The following is a 9,899-nucleotide window of genomic DNA, read 5'->3' on the forward strand; positions in this document are numbered from 1 at the left end:
CTAGGTTGCAGGCTGATCCCTGGTAGGAGGTGTGAAGGGAGCAGCCAATCAGTTTCACTTTGGCTCTCACATCGATGTTGCTCTCTCTCCCTCTCCTTTCCCCTTTCTTAAAAAAAAAAAAAAAAAAATCATTCCAGACAGTGTGGCTCAGTGGTTGAGTGTCGACCTATGAACCAGAGGTCATGGTTCAATTCCCGGTCAGGGCACATGCCCAGGTTGCAGGCTTGATTCCAGTGGGGAGAAGTGTGTGTGCAGGAGGCAGCCAATCAATGATTCTCTCTCATCATTAATGTTTCTATCTTTTCTCTCCCTCCGCCTTTCTCTCTGAAATCAATAAAAATATGTATTTTTTTAAAAAGCTTTTAGGATGGAGGACCCAGTGGGCTCTCCCTCCCGGGAGCACACCCTCGCCTAGGTCAAGGACCCAGACCCTTCAGAACTGCCCATCCCGGGCACGCTGTGTGACCGGGGAACGGACCGCCCGCACCCTGGCTTGTCCCCCAGACCTCTCAGCCGCCTGAACCGGCAGGACGCAGATGTTGCCAAACTGCCTACGAGAGAAAGAGCGAGCCTTGGCCCGCCTGTCACGTGTCCCCTGCCCGCAGCCCAGCCAGTGCCTGCAGCTGCTCCTCACTCCGCGGGCCTCTGCCCGCAGCCCTGGCCGTTCTCGGCGCCGTGTACCCGCTTCTCCGCTGACGGGAACCAGCGCCCTGGTCTGGGCCCAGGCTAGTCCCCTCGTCTCGCTGGCACAGCCCACGCAGCGGCAGGCAGGCCCTCCTCGGGACTATTTTCCAGCTCTTTGACAATTCAGCGGGGCAATGAGTTAACAACGAAGAGGGAGCTGGTGGAAACACCCAAGGCTTGGCCACCTTCCCTCCCTCACAAGCGCACCCTTCCCCACAGCTCCCTGCGGGCCAGCTCACACTCTGTCCTGCATTGTTCTCTGCCCAGGCCCCAGGGAAAGCCCACGGGAGGGTGCTGAGTGCTAACACCTCCGTGAGTCCTCTGGGATACGCAGGGCTCAGTGCTGAGCTGGAAGCCTGTAGGGAGATGGGGCGGGAGAGGGGTCAGAAGGAACCCAGACCAGGCGTCCTGCCTCATGCACAGGGGGGGCCCGGGAGAGCAGAGCGCGGGCGAGCATGGAGGACCAGGACATCCCCCTCTCCTTGCCCCTGGGAGAGGGCTGTGCAGGTGGGAACGGAGACGGGGACCAGCAGGGGCTCGTGTACAATTCCTAAGAGACTAAGCAGGTGCCAGAGCCCATGGCCTCGCTGGGTAAAGCAGCCACAGAAACACACACAGAACTGGAAGGAAAGTGCCACGTTTTCTCCCAGCGCTGAATGTCAGGGTTTTCTCTTGCTTATCTTGGCTTTCTGTTTTTCTACAAGGCATAAACCACATTGGTACTCAACACGGTTATGTACATATACAGGATGACATACAAACATACAGGACGTAGCATGTCAGTCCAGTGCTCATCCCTGGAGACCCGGAAGGTCCCCTAGGTCCGTGGTCGGCAAACTGCGGCTTGCGAGCCACATGCGGCTCTTTGGCCCCTTGAGTGTGGCTCTTCCACAAAATACCACGTGCGGGCGCGCACGTACAGTGCGATTGAAACTTCGTGGCCCTTGCGCAGAAGTCGGTTTTCGGCTCTCAAAAGAAATTTCAATCGTTGTACTGTTGATGTTTGGCTCTGTGGACTGAGTTTGCCGACCACTGCCCTAGGCCAAGGGGGCTGGTTACTGCAGGAGTCGGCAGGGGGGAGGGGGGGGGCCTGTCCGGCCGGGTCTCCCAAAGCTGCCCTATGTGTGGTCGTGCTGCTGGAGCAGTGACAGCCTCACCGTGGCTCTGCGTGTGGCGCACCCAAGCGGTTATTTCCCTCACGTTCTGGGCGAGTGCGCAGAGGGGACAGGGGAGGAGACCGCCTGCTTCCTAGGCCTCCTGCTGGGACCTGGGGACCTGGCCCGGTGTGGGCTCCTCGTCCTGCGTTCTCTCTTTCCCTTTGCAGGAGCTCGGCAACCTTCTTCCTGCCGCTGGGGCGCTGCCCCTGGCCGGTTCGGGCGCTGGGCACCCACAGTGGGTACCACAGGACCGGACACAGCTACCAGCCGCAGGGCACGCTGGCGCCACGGGCTTTGCAGGTGCAGGCCTGCCCGGGTGCAGGGGCTCATTTGCGCCCTAAAGCCACACAGGCTCTTGGGCAGCACCGACGCTTACCCTGTGGACTTGAAAACCACCCGCCTGGCGGGCACAGGGGTGGGGTTACATTTCTCGTGGGTCTTGTGGCTTTTAAAACCCGCATTACTTTAACTAGAGAACGCAGAAAGAGCCCACCCTGGTAGAAATCAATAAATAAACTCAACCCCAAACTTTTTTGAGCACGATCGCTGGGGGCGGGGCCAGCGGGACAGGGTGCCCCTGCGTCCTCGCGCTGAGTGGCTCTGGGTTAGCACGTTTCGGAGCTCTTACCCCCGACGGGGAACTCGCCTCCCTGCCTCGGGGTAATTTCCATCCCTCGGCCCCAGGGCTGCGTTCCGGGTAACTTGCTTGCTTCCCACAATACGCACCCGGAGGGGAAGGCGGGCCGAGCCCCTCCGGGCCCGCAGGTCCCCGCGCCCAGTGGCCCCCAAATCCTGCGCTAGCCAGCTGCGCCCGGAGCTCCGCGCTGGGCAGGGCGCCGCCGGGACGCGCGCGCCGGGCGCTGGGCACGCACCCCTGGCGGCCGCCCCGTCCCGGGGCGACAAGGTCACTCCCCGCGCTCGCACGCGCCGCGACTCACCGCGGGGCCCGCCAGGACCAGCAGCGCCCTCAGCTCCTCTCGGACGTGGGACCAGCGCAGGCGGCGCGGCCCGCGGCGCTCGGGGGCGGCCTCCAGGCCTCGGGGCCGGGCCGCGGGCTCCTCGGGCGTCTCCATGCGGCCGGCCGCGCGCCCGGAGTGCGGAGGCTGCAGCGGGAGGCGCCGGGCCCACAGCTCCTCGCGGTCCCGCCCCGGCCCGCCCTCCCCCGGCCGCCAGCCAGCCCGTGATCGGGCGACCCTTGCACCCCTGCGCGGCTCTGGCAAAGGCACCGGGCTCCCGGGCTTGGGGGACAAAGCTCGGGAGCGCTCTGGAACACACCGGGAGCTGCGGGCTCCGGGTTCCCGAGCCTCGGACGCCGGGCTGTGTCCCGGGGGCGGGGGCGGGGGCTGAGGGGCTGACACTGGGTGTCGCAGGGGTTGGTCACCCCGCTGGCGCCCGGGGCGCAGGCTCAGCGCACGGCCGCGCCCGGACCCTGGCCTCGGAGGCCCCGGGAGACCCCTCAGCCGCCTTAGCGCGCAGTTTGGAGACTGAGTTTGGAACTCGCTTCTCCGTGCCCCCCGCCCCCCGCTGTTCCATTAAAGAAGGTGTCCTCTACCGGGGGGTTCTCTCCCGGTTTGAAGCGCTCACCTGCAGGGAGAACTGTGGCTTTAAGGGCCGCCTGGAGGGTAGTTACTGAGGAGCACGCGCCCCGGAGACACTGTCCTCTCGGCCCGCGTCCTCCCCTTCCCGCGCCTTGAGGGTCCGCGGTCCCCGCGGAGCAGTCACTTCGTGTTGTGGCAGAGCCTCCAAACACGTGTTGGTGCGTTTTTAATGGGAATACACCTAACGTGAAATATAGGTGGTTTATTTATGAATTTAGGAAAGACCTGAGTTAGTGGAAAGCACATGCTGTCCCTGAAGAGGACCCATCACGGCGCCAGGTTTTAACCCTTCCCGACATAGAGGGTGTCCCCCCAAAGTATTCCCCCTTTGAATGGTTCTAGAGTCGGCGCTCAATCATACAGTTCATTTACAAAATGTAAAAGAGCCCACAGAAATGACTAATTTTTTTGTCAGTGTCTGATTTCAAGCTGATGACCGTTCTGGCCCAGGCGCTGCTGGAAACGCGAAGCAATGGAGCCGCAAACATCAAGAATCATTTAGTTTGATATTTGTGCACCTTCGCCAGCGGTTGCTGGTTTTGTGCCATAGACTTATCTTTTCTGTATGCCCATAAAAATCTACTGGATAAATTGTCCTTGTTCAAAGCTTAGTCTGGTTTCACCCATTACTGGGGGACATCCTAAAAATGTAGACACACTTTGAATAATTATAAAGACAGTGTTTGTACTTCAACTGCATTCCCAAACGCCCAGTAGCATTTCAGGATGAATTTCCCTTGTTCAAAGCTTAGTCTGGCTGAAAAGAAAGCAACATCAATTGAGCTACCAGCTGTGAAAGTGTGTACAAGTGTTTGGAACACCCTCTACTTCATATTTTAAATTTTTAATAGTGATTCTAAAAAATTTGAGAGTATAAACAGGCAAGGATACGAAAAAAATTTTTCTGGAAATAAAAAAACATCAACACACAGAGTAATGGGGAAAGAAGTAACTTTATTAATCAATAAGTAGTTTTTAAAACAATATGCAGTTAGCACAAGACTATACAACTAGATAAGGGAGCAATAGGCATCCAAGAAATTGACCTCATCCATTATATTCTAATGTCACCTCTGAGAAGGCCATTGAAATTGATGAAGAAAAGGTTTATACTACAAGTGTAATGGGTGCAGGCGTTCTTGGGGCCTCCCAAGATGGAAATGGAGGTAGTTCACCACAAAAACAGCACCAGCCGGGAGGTTTATGACAACCCTCCCCACCCAGGGAGCGGCCCAGGAAAAGGCTGGAACAGCTCTGAAGCAGCTGAGGCCGGAAAGATCAGGTCTAAGTGTGCAGAGGCTGAGAGTCACGCGTGTGCAGTGGAACGACTTGCTTTTTCATGGGTCTCGTGTCTCATTAGGATGTTGACTCTCCACCCAGAGGTGTGCTTTTTGCTATGATGATGAGGGCTCAACCTGTCTCAGAAGCTGAAGAAAACCTGCTTGATCTGGAAAGTGCTGGGATTTTGATTGACATTACATTGCATCCATAATCTATTCAGAAAGAATGTACCTGATTAAATACTCAGTCTTCTAGTTTAATCACACCCCTAATCCAGTCAGCTTATGGGATTCCCCTAAATGCTGCTGCTTAGTAATGGGATTTCTGAGAAAGGCCTCCGTGGGTGATTTCCAGGTCATACAAGATCCTCAGTAGGGGAGGAATAATAACTTTTCCTCCACCCTCTGGGTTCCTGGCTGAGCCTCCCTAGAATAAAAGACAGATCAACAAGAGAGAAACAAATAAAAGTAACTCATCAAAATGGCTGGAGCCATTACCTTAAATACCATCTTCAGCTGGAGACAAAAGAAGATGTTGGGGGTTGAGGAGTTGTATCACAAATCAGCAAGCTGGACAAGACGCCTTAATGAACCAATAGTTAGGAGTCATCTTTACTGCGTGCAGGTTCAAAGCCGATTACCTGTCACATTCTGAACAAACACAGGAGGGAGTATTTCCCTTTTATATCCTTCTAGTTCTTTGTGTAAGTTATTTTTGTAAACAGCTTGTAACTTTGAGTACATGTCATATCTATACAGACACCTGTAACCTTGAGTATCATATCTATATAGGCACCTGGCATCAATATCAGCGTATCAGTTAGATGTCTAGCTTGCAAGGTCAGACAATTAAGTTTATCTTTTCTATTCAAGCAAAAAACAAAGTTATTTTACAGTCTAAAAATAACAGAGTTGACCTACAGAATAAGAGACTGTCTAAGAATAACAGAGTAGTTCAAACAGCAGTTTTTCCAAAGAAGGGACCACTATGCTTCAGAGGGAGTCAGGTATGGGAGGTGACCAGGAAAAAAAGCAGATTTAAGTCTGGGCCTGCATTGATAAGTCTTGGTAACCTGAAAACAAAAGGGAGAGGCCACAAGCATTTATTGAGATCAATAAGAAGAGCAACATGGGAAGCACTGATCCAGGCAGAGGTCCAAATAGTGTTGTGATTAGGAGACAAAGGCGAGGGGTGCTTAGGAGAAAGGAAAGGGGACAATTACATCGATGCAGAGGACAGGCATTTCTATTGGTGCAGGTAACATACATACTGATGCTGATTCTAATAAACATTTCCACCTTTCAGTCCAGTAGTCATAATAACTGCTTTCTTGTTATCTTTACACACAGGTTTTTGAGGCACAATGTTGCTTTAGGCCCCATCAAAATATTATTTTGCCTTTTTAACATTCCAGAGACTGACGTATTGTTATTGGTGAGAGGATACATTCTTATCTTCTTGAGGGAAAGCTTTCAATCAAGAGACAAAGTGCGGCAAAGCAAGCGAGAATGGATTGGCCGCAGCGAGAGCACCCTCGGGACAGGGCTCAGCGCAGGAGTCAGAGGCCAGGGGCCTTGGAGACAGGATCAGAGGGCGCGCCTGGGCCGAGCTGCGCTGCCCATTGCTCCCCTGGTTACAATGGGGACCCTTCGAGTTTAGGTGTTTTGTTGGTTCATTTTGTTTTTTAGATCCCACATGTAAGCGAAATCATATGGTGTTTGTCTTTCTCTGTCTGACCTATGTTACTTAGCGTAATACCTTCTATACACACCTATGTTGTTGCAAATGGCAAGATACTATTTTTTAAAATTTATTTTTATTGATTTCAGAGAGGAAGGAAGAGGGAGAGAGAGAGAGAAACATCAATGATGAGAGAGAATCATTGATCGGTTGCCTCCTGCATGCCCTGCACTGGGGCTCAATCCCGCAACACAGGCGTGTGCTCTTGACCAAAATCGAACCCTGGACCCTTCAGTCTGCAGGCCAATGCTCTATCCACTGAGCCAAACCAGCCACAGCTGTGTCCAAACATGGAAACATGAGAACACTTAAGGTGTTGGTCCTCTGCCCATTTCTTTAAAAGGATTGTTTGTGTGTGTTTTTTTATGTTAAGTTGTATGAGTTCCCTATATATTTTAGATATTAACCCCTTACCAATATATCATTAACAAATATCTTCTTCCATTCAGTAGGTTGTCATTCATTTTTTTTATAAGAAGAAAAGACTGTGATTTTATTTTCAAATTTTTGGAAATGGTTTTCAGAAAATAATGAAATGACAAGAACACATTAAAAAAACTGAAATCTTGCCCTAACCAGTTTGGCTCAGTGGATAGAATGTAGGCCTATGGACTGAAGGGTCCCGGGTTCAATTCCAGTCAAGGCACATGCCCCGGGGTGCGGGCTCCATCCCCAGTGTGGGGTGTGCAGGAGGCAGCCAATCAATGATTCTCTGTCATCATTGATGTTTCTATCTCTTCCTCTACCTTCCTCTCTGAAATCAATAAAAATATATCCTATATAATAAAACCCTAATATGCAAATCGACCAAACAGCAGAACGACTGGTGGAACAACCGGTCACTATGACGCGCACTGACCACCAGGGGGCAGGCGCTCAACACAGGAGGTGCCCCCTCCCTGGTGGTCAGTGGGCTCCCACAGGGAAGCATCACTCAGCCAGAAGCCGGGCTCTCAGCTGGCGAGCGCAGCCATGGTGGGGAGAGCCTCTCCCACCTCTGCTGCAGGCAGGCGGTAAGGAGCGAGGGGTCCCCGACTGCGAGAGCCCCGGACTGTGAGAGGGATGTCCATCTGCCCGCAGGCAATCAATCCCTGAGGGTTCCCAGACTACGAGAGGGCGCAGTCTGGGCTGAGGGACCCCCCCCCCCTCCAGTGCACGAATTTCGTGCACCGGCCTCTAGTTAAAAAATAAAAGGGGAAAAAAAAGTCCCTCCTGTAAGCCTCCTCCAATGGTTCCCAAGTTTGATGTACTTCATCTCATAGAAGTAACATAATGTTTAATCCTTTAAACAGAAGAGCCTAACACTGGGCCCCGCCCTGTGGGTGTGAAGTGCAACAGAACAGACTTCACACCGGAAGCGGCTGCTCCCGGTGCAGATCAGGCGAGGAACAGCCTGGGAGCAGTCAGCAAGGCCAGGAAGAGTGCCCTCGGCTGCAGGCACAGCACTTGGTCCTGAAGGAGACCGGTGCCCCGGCGGCTCTGAGGGCCGCTCCCGCGCTCTGCCTGCTCTCGGCAGTGCTGGCTGGAGCCGGGCAGCAGCATGCTTTCTTCATTAGAAGGAATAGATCACTGCTGGGCCACTTTCTCCCGCGCTTTTTTTATGTGAGCAATGCTCACCCTTAAAACGTGCTGAAAGGAAGGATCAGCACATCCTCCTGAGAGTGCAATGTTTGATTTTCCCTGCGAGATGGGCATCGGTCCAAACCTTCCCCGCAGCAATGCCCCGTGGGTCCTCGGGCAGCCCTGCGGAGCGGGCACTGAGGAACCGCTAACCTCTCGTGGGCCTGGTCAGGTTCATGACGGCAAGCTAGGCGTGTCTTCCACCCTCACAGCCAATGGCCACCGGCAGACTTAAAAGGAGGAGACGTGCTGAATTTGAAGTGCCGTCTGCCCTGGGGCCGGGAGCCCACTGCTGTTAAACTGGGGAAGATAGGTGGGAGAGAGGCTCTTCCTTCCCGTCTGGCCGCAGCCACCAGGTAGACCAAGATGGGCGCTTACAAGTACATCCGGGAGCTAAGGAGGAAGAAGCAGGCCGATGTAACGCGCTTCCTCCTCCGGGTGCGCTGCTGGCAGTGCCGCCAGCTCTCTGCGCTCCACAGCCCCCGCCCCACCCGGCGACAAAGCGCGCAGGCTGGGCGACAAGGCCAAGCAAGGTTATGGCATCTGTCGGATTTGTGTGCGCCGTGGTGGCCGCAAACGCTCTGTTCCTAAGGGTGCGACCTACGGCAAGCCTGTCCGTCACGGTGTGAACCAGCTGAAGTTTGCTCCAAGTCTGCAGTCTGTTGCCGAAGAGCGAGCTGGACGCCACTGTGGGGCTCTGAGCGTCCTGAATTCTTACTGGGTTGGTGAAGATTCCACGTGCAAATTCTTCGAGGTTATCCTCACTGATCCATCCCATAAGGCTATCAGAAGAAATCCTGACACCCAGTGGATCACCAAACCAGTCCACAAGCACAGGGAGACGCGAGGGCTGACATCTGCGGCCGCAAGAGCCGTGGCCGTGGGAAGGGCCACAAGTTCCACCACACTATTGGTGGTTCTCGCCCTGCAGCTTGGAGAAGGCGCAATTCTCTCCAGCGCCACCGTTACCGCTAAGATAAGTAATGTTTGTAAAATTCCTACCTAATACACAATTTAGGACAGTCATGTCTGCTTAAAAGTGTTCTTTAATTTGTTAAAACTAGTCTGCAGAATGTCTTATGAGTGCATTGCCACATTATAAAAGTTAAAGTGCAGTAATGTTTGAAGACTATAAATGGTGGTGTGTCGCGTTACTCATAAGATAGACGCTTTTGGCTTTATGTCAGCGATTTTCAACCTTTTTCATCTCATGGCACACATGAACTAATTACTAAAATTCTGCAGCACACCAAAAAGTAATGTTTTGCCAATCTGACCAAAAATAGGTATTTTGATCCATTCTTTTTTAACTTGACAATCTAAGGGGGCTAGAGGTCAGTGCCCCTGACTAGTCAGGAGCTGCATGTTTTAAAAATTGTGTCCCACCAGTGTGCCACAGTATACTGATTGAAAATCGCTGCTTTATCTTATTAGGGGGGTTCCTATGTCAGTGTTCGGTATAGGTGTAAAATTCTGTGAGAGTGCAAAACTAGCCCGTAGATTTGTTGGTGCATGTGATGGAACCTACAGCTTCATTAGGGTAATGCAATGCTCTGCTTGTTTACTCTCAAGGGGCTGTTTGAATTGTGCTTGGAAATGTGAAAGATAACCTAATCCATTCTCATGGTCCTGTGCAGAAAAATGAAAGTTAAGTAGGGGGTTCACATTTTTTAGATTAACCCAGTAAACCGCTGCTCCTGAAAGAAGAAAAGTTTAAAAGAATGCCACCATTTTTTAGAAGAATTGAATGATCCTGTTGAAAGAGGGTTCTCTTAAAATTAAACATCCTAGTTTACCTCAACAAAACTGGCTTGGTCTC

At 52.7% G+C, this 9,899-nt stretch overlaps 1 pseudogene across 1 annotated transcript; it reads left to right on the plus strand.

The window, feature by feature from the left end:
• The first annotated feature begins 8,446 nt into the window (after positions 1 to 8,446).
• Positions 8,447 to 9,494, plus strand: LOC307115761 (large ribosomal subunit protein eL15-like; annotated as a pseudogene). The gene has a single exon. The product of its transcript is annotated as a large ribosomal subunit protein eL15-like (transcript).
• Positions 9,495 to 9,899: the final 405 nt, after the last annotated feature.

The sequence above is a fragment of the Cnephaeus nilssonii genome, assembly GCF_951640355.1.
Source record: "Cnephaeus nilssonii genome assembly, chromosome: 19".
Classification (NCBI taxonomy): domain Eukaryota; kingdom Metazoa; phylum Chordata; class Mammalia; order Chiroptera; family Vespertilionidae; genus Cnephaeus; species Cnephaeus nilssonii.